Consider the following 6000-nt stretch of genomic DNA (forward strand, 5'->3'; position numbering starts at 1 on the left):
CTTGTTTCATAAATATTTGTCAAAAACATTTTAAAACCCCCACCTGACCTTTGGCCTTTTCAAGTTTGGCAATGATGAATCTGGCCATTGTCATGGCTGGAAATATCTTGGTTGGGGCTCTTTGTTCTGACTGTTATGTAGTCGGATTCTCTTTGTCTTCTTATGTGGTATTGCTTTGAGGTTCAGATTGATACAGCTGACAATCTTTACAAAGTAAGGATTTTAAGTAGATAAATTTTGAGAAGGACAACATGTAAAAAGGATCTCTGGGTACCTTCCAGAAACCAGGCACAAGTTTTTATTGTCTCAGCTTAACTATATGGTTTTCTTCTTTCTTTGCCTTCATTCTTTTGCTGCCCGTCAGAGCTGACAGCAATAGAGGCCATTTCATGCATGGTTTCCATGTCTCTCAAAACATGGTCTGAAGAAAAAGTTGCAGAAAGAACAAGTGTCCTTTTCAAGCTCTTAGTCCCTTTATTCAGTTGTTGGGTGGTCTTTTCCCTTTGCCCTCTGTCTTTAGAGTCCAGTATGTCTAAAATCAAGCTCATCTTGCCCCAGCACCTCTTCCAGGTATTCTACCTACATTATGCTGGCCATTCAGGTGTAACACCTTCCAGTGATCTCTGAGTATTATCTACCTCTTCCTCTCCATCTCGCCTCCTCTTTCCAAGAGACGAGAGAAAGTGGGGTGTTAACATGAGAGGAAAGAGAGATGGCAGGTGTTGGGGAGCAAACAGTCCTCCATCCAGGAGGGACGGGAGAGAAAGTGAAATATTAAAAGATGTTCGTAATGTGATGCGATGTAACCCCACACTCCATAGCCATCAGAAAACTTTCGCAAGGAAGGATTTACCTTGCTTCTTGGTGATTTTGAATCAGATTTATATAGTTATAATCATTACTCTTGTTATTATTTGATGCAGTAAGTTGAATATTGCAAAAAGAAGATGGCTCAGCAATGCCCAGATGACAGAGGTCACCAAGGGATGAGCCACATTTCATGATTAAATGGTTTGCAAGGTAAGTTAAGGAAAAGCACAATAAAGCAGCTCATTTACTCACTTCATCTGTACTCATACGGCAGAATGAGCCACGCTGACCAACCCACCCGTGGGAAACAATTAAACATTTTGGATAAAATATAAAAAATATTCCTAAATGTGTTGTTGGGCTGGCATGAAGGCAAGATTTATGCAGGCCAAAAACCCAATGAAGGTAGAAATGTGCAACAGTAAGCAGGCAGTAAAACCAACTTTGGCTTTGAAGGCATTTGCTGAGCCCACTGAACTTGAGCTTCAGGTTTGATTGACTGATGCGGCATGGGGGAGAGAAGCTGCATGTATTAGTCAGGTTCTCCAGAGAAACAGAAACAATAGGATATTTGTGTGTGTGTGTGTGTGTGTGTATCTTTGTTTATAGACTTATATATATATATATATATATATATATATAGAGAGAGAGAGAGAGAGAGAGAGAGAGGGAGAGATTGACTTATTTAAGGAATTAGCTCATGCAATTGCAAAGACTGGCAAGTTGAAAATTTGCAGGGCAGGCAGGAAAGTTGGAGACCCAGAGAAGAGCCGATGTTGCAGCTTGAGTCTGAAGACAGTCTGGAGGCAGAATTTCATCTTCCTTGCAGGACCTCAGTCTGTTTTCCTTAAAGCCTTCAACTGGTTGAATGAGGCCCACCCATATCATGGAGGGTCATCTACTTGCTGAAAGTATACTGATTTAAAAAATAATTTTTTTTTTTTGAGGTGGAGTTTCCCTCTTGTCGTCCAGGCTGGAATGCAATGGCCTAATCTTGGGTCACTGCAACCTCCACCTCCTGGGTTCAAGTGATTCTCCTGCCTCAGCGTCCCAGGTAGCTGGGATTACAGGTGCCCACTACCATACCCGGCTAATTTTTGTATTTTTAGTAGAGATGGGCTTTCACCATGTTGAGCAGGTTGGTCTCGAACTCCTGACCTCAAGTGATCCGCCTGCCTTGACCTCCCAAAGTGCTGAGATTATAGGCGTGAGCCACTGCACCTGGCCCAAACTTTCAAAAATCAAAACTAAGATAATTGAAATAAAACACTCAACAATTGAGTTTACCAGCAGATTAGACATAGCTGAGAGAATTAGTGAATTAGAAAAACTTACCCAGAATGCAGCACAGAAAGACAAAAATGCGATATATGAAAAAAAGTTTAAGTGACCTTGAGGGAAAGGAGATTTAACTCATGCCTAAAAAGTGTAGAAGGAGAAGAAGGAGGGAATTGGGGCAGAATTAATATTTGAAAAGACGATGGCTGGAAAATTTCCAGAAATGAAAGATGATAATCCACAGATTCAAAAAAAACCAAACGATTTCCAAGCAAAAACAGAATACATATTAAATTTATTAGGGAGGGCTATACATGTATTTGTCTATTTTTCTGGACTATTCAAAAAACAAGCTAAAATTCTATGGTAAAAGAGTAGAAATAAATTGTATATAAAATTCAGGATAGTGATTTCCTGATAGTGACAGTGACCTTTAAAGGTGGGGGAAGAGAGGAGGATGTGACACAGGCTTCTAAGGTACTAGTAATATTCTATTTATGAGTTCTATGCCCCTAGATTTTTTTTTTTTTTTTTTTTTTTTTTTTTTTTTTTGAGACGGAGTCTTTCTCTGTTCCCCAGGCTGGAGTGCAGTGGCGCGATCTCGGCTCACTGCAAGCTCCGCCTCCCGGGTTCACGCCATTCTCCTGCCTCAGCCTCCCGAGTAGCTGGGACTACAGGCGCCCGCCAACACGCCCGGCTAATTTTTTGTATTTTTAGTAGAGACGGGGTTTCACCGTGTTAGCCAGGATGGTCTCGATCTCCTGACCTCGTGATCCGCCCGCCTCGGCCTCCCAAAGTGCTGGGATTACAGGCTTGAGCCACCGCGCCCGGCCTGCCCCTAGATTTTTAATTTATGATCTTTCTCCAGATTGCACACATCCTTTATATACTATTTTAAAGGTATATTGTATTTCATGGTGGAAAATTAATTTAAAATATATTATTCAACAAGATTTGATCAAAGAGGTTGTGGGTGTATTCATAAGGTGGCTTCTGAAATTTTTGCAAAAACAAGAGAGAAAACTTTGAAGAGAAATAATGTTTAGGCTAGGTGTGGTGGTTCACCTATAATCCCAGCACTTTGGGAGGCCGAGGTGGGTGGATCACTTGAGGCCAGGAGTTCAAGAGCAGCCTGGTCAATATGGCGAAACCTCGTCTCTACTAAAAAAGAATACAAAAATTATCTGGGCTTGGTGGCACATGCCTGTAGTTCCAGCTACTCGGGAGGCTGAGAGGCAAGAGAATCACTTGAACCTGGGAGGCAGAGGTTGCAGTGAGCCGAGATCATGCCACTGCACTCCAGCCTGAGCAACAGAGCAAGACTCTGCTCTATCTCAGAAAAAAAAAAGAAATAGTATGCAGGTTAATATGTTTAGGCACAAGTGAAAGTAGTTTATTAAAAAGAAAAAAAAAGCCAGAAAACTTTTCTGTGTCCCAAATTACCTCCTGAAAAGCGCACATTACTTGGGTTTTCTTTTTCGCCTCTTAAAATTGGGTAGGTTAGGGTGAGGGGAAGACTGCACTCCACCGAGGCAGGCAGAGAGAAGCTGCTGCAGTTGCCTGTCTTATCTCTGCCTCGGTCTTGCACCCCACTCCGCCAGTCCCTATTCCCACTTCTGAACCCCCGCCCCGTCTCCTGACACAGAGGCTTGGCTATCCAAATCCCAACCCCGAGGCTGTAACTAGGAAGTGCCTGCTGTCCTGCCAAGGGACTGGATTGGAGGAGGAGAGTGCAGGGGTGGGATGAGGGAAGAGGTGGAGGAGGGGGCTTTAAGCCAGAGTTTCTAGCAGGAGCAAATACCGGCACAGGGAAGGACACCCACTGGCCAGGGTATGCAGACGAAGGCAAAGCTGCTGAATGGCCACTGTGGTCCTCAGCCATGAGTAGGGACGTCTGATGGCCTCAGAAGCTGCTTTGTGATTGAGCGTGAAGGGACAGGATCTGAGGTGCTTGAGCTTGGGCTAGGCTAAGATGGCCATCTTGGCAGTTTGCCCTAGACAGTGGTGCCCATGCACCTCCCAGCCAGGCTGGGCTGGTCTTAGCGTCACAGGGCTGAGTGGCAGCCATTGAGTTCGCTACTCTCCCGAAAACAGCCCTGCAGCCTCTCCCGTGGGGTTCACTACAGGGCAGTGCTTGCCACCAATCCAGGGGTACATAGAATTTTATCACAGTGAGAAGGAGGCTTTGGGCAGAGACCACAGAAGTCCAGCGGCATTGAGGACCAACTCTGCTTTCTTAAAGCTGCAGTGTTACTTGGAGCCTCAAGGTGGTACAGCAGCACAGTCTATGGTTTACAAAAAGCCTGAATTACACTTTGTGAAAAGCTTCCTTGGGCACAATTAGCTTGACAATTTGAACTGTTTCTCAGTCGCTTGCATTCCTTGTTTCAAATAGGCTGGCTTCTAATCTGGCCTGACCTTTGAGGTCCTTTCTTGCTGGCTCATCCACCTCCATCCCCACTCAGAATCAGGAGGGCTTTCTTAGTTCTTTGGTTACTGAAAAGGAAATCCTTTTCTGCCCAGGTTCTCTCCTCAGATTCAGGCCAGAACTGCTCCCCTGTGGTCATGGGGCCTGTCTTCATAGGTGCCACCTGGACCTGTGCCAGGCAGACAGCAGAGGTGAGTTCCAGGGGGTTCCTCGGAGGTCACACTTGCTTAGGTGCGTGGAGGCTCAGGTGAGCAGACTGCAGACTGCCACCACCAGCGTCCCTTCTCTGTTTAAGCCACCTCCTTCCTTATTTCACTGATTCCCACTGGCCTCCCCTTCATATACATCCTCACTATCCTTTTTGGAATTTTCTATTAACATTTCATGATATCCATGCTGTTTAGAATTAGCTTCTATTCTAAACATTCTCTAAATTTTACTCCAAATTTACTCTCTACTCAAATGTCACCTTAACCATATGGTATTTCGTGACCACCTGTGAATAGCAGCAACCTTCCATCACTAATGAGCCCCTTATGTTGCTTTATGTTCCTTCTTAGCCCTTTCACCACCTGGCATAAGTATATATTTGTTATCTCTTCACCCCTAAGGACAGAAGGCCCCCAGTTTTGTTCTCTGCTGCATCCCCAGCCCTGGAACAGCGTTTGCATGTGGTGGGCACTCAGCAAATGCTGGTTGAATGGATGGATGGATGGATGAATGAATGAGTGGCTAGGGAGAATTTCACCCCTTCCCAACAGGTCAAAAGCAATGTTGTGACAGTTTGTAGTCTAGGGTCTGGTTTTGGCTGAGCCACTAGCTACTTGTAAGACTTTGAGCAAGTCACTTGGCCTCCCCAATGGCCTATTTCTGAATCTGCACAATGAGTGGACTGGACTGCATGGGCTGCGGTTCCTTCCTGCCCCAACAGTTTTTGGTTTTATGATTATCCTCCAAAAGGGGCTAAAGCCATAAGCCAGGTGACAGACAATAGGCATTATTGGCAGGACACTTGCAAGTAATAAGCTAGCATCAAAAGATGCATTGATATATGTAGATAAACATACTTACTTCACAATCTTTAAGTCTTTAAAAATTATGTCCCTAAGAAATCTCAAATGTATTGGCCTTATGTTTCTATTTTGATCTCTGGCTCCATGTGTTAATGACTGATATTTTTCTGACAAAAGGTTTTAAAAAATTGCTATTGCTTATTTGGGTTCTTCCTAGGTTATTTCTTCTCATTAGTAACATTTCTGGGGAAAGATGTCATGCTCTTAGTGTGCATCCAATGTGAAAAAATGTTTCAAAATAAAACAATAGTAATTTTTAAAAAACCCTCTTATCTTTGAAAAGAACCATCACCTTATGCCATAATCTTCCTCTTGCTATTTGGCTGTGGTTATTTTTTAGGATTGGTATATGTCTGGCATCTAGAAGACATTAAAATATTTTTAATGAAGAGTCAGTGCCATGTGGGAGGA

This window comes from Symphalangus syndactylus, chromosome 15, assembly GCF_028878055.3.
Source record: "Symphalangus syndactylus isolate Jambi chromosome 15, NHGRI_mSymSyn1-v2.1_pri, whole genome shotgun sequence".
NCBI lineage: Eukaryota > Metazoa > Chordata > Mammalia > Primates > Hylobatidae > Symphalangus > Symphalangus syndactylus.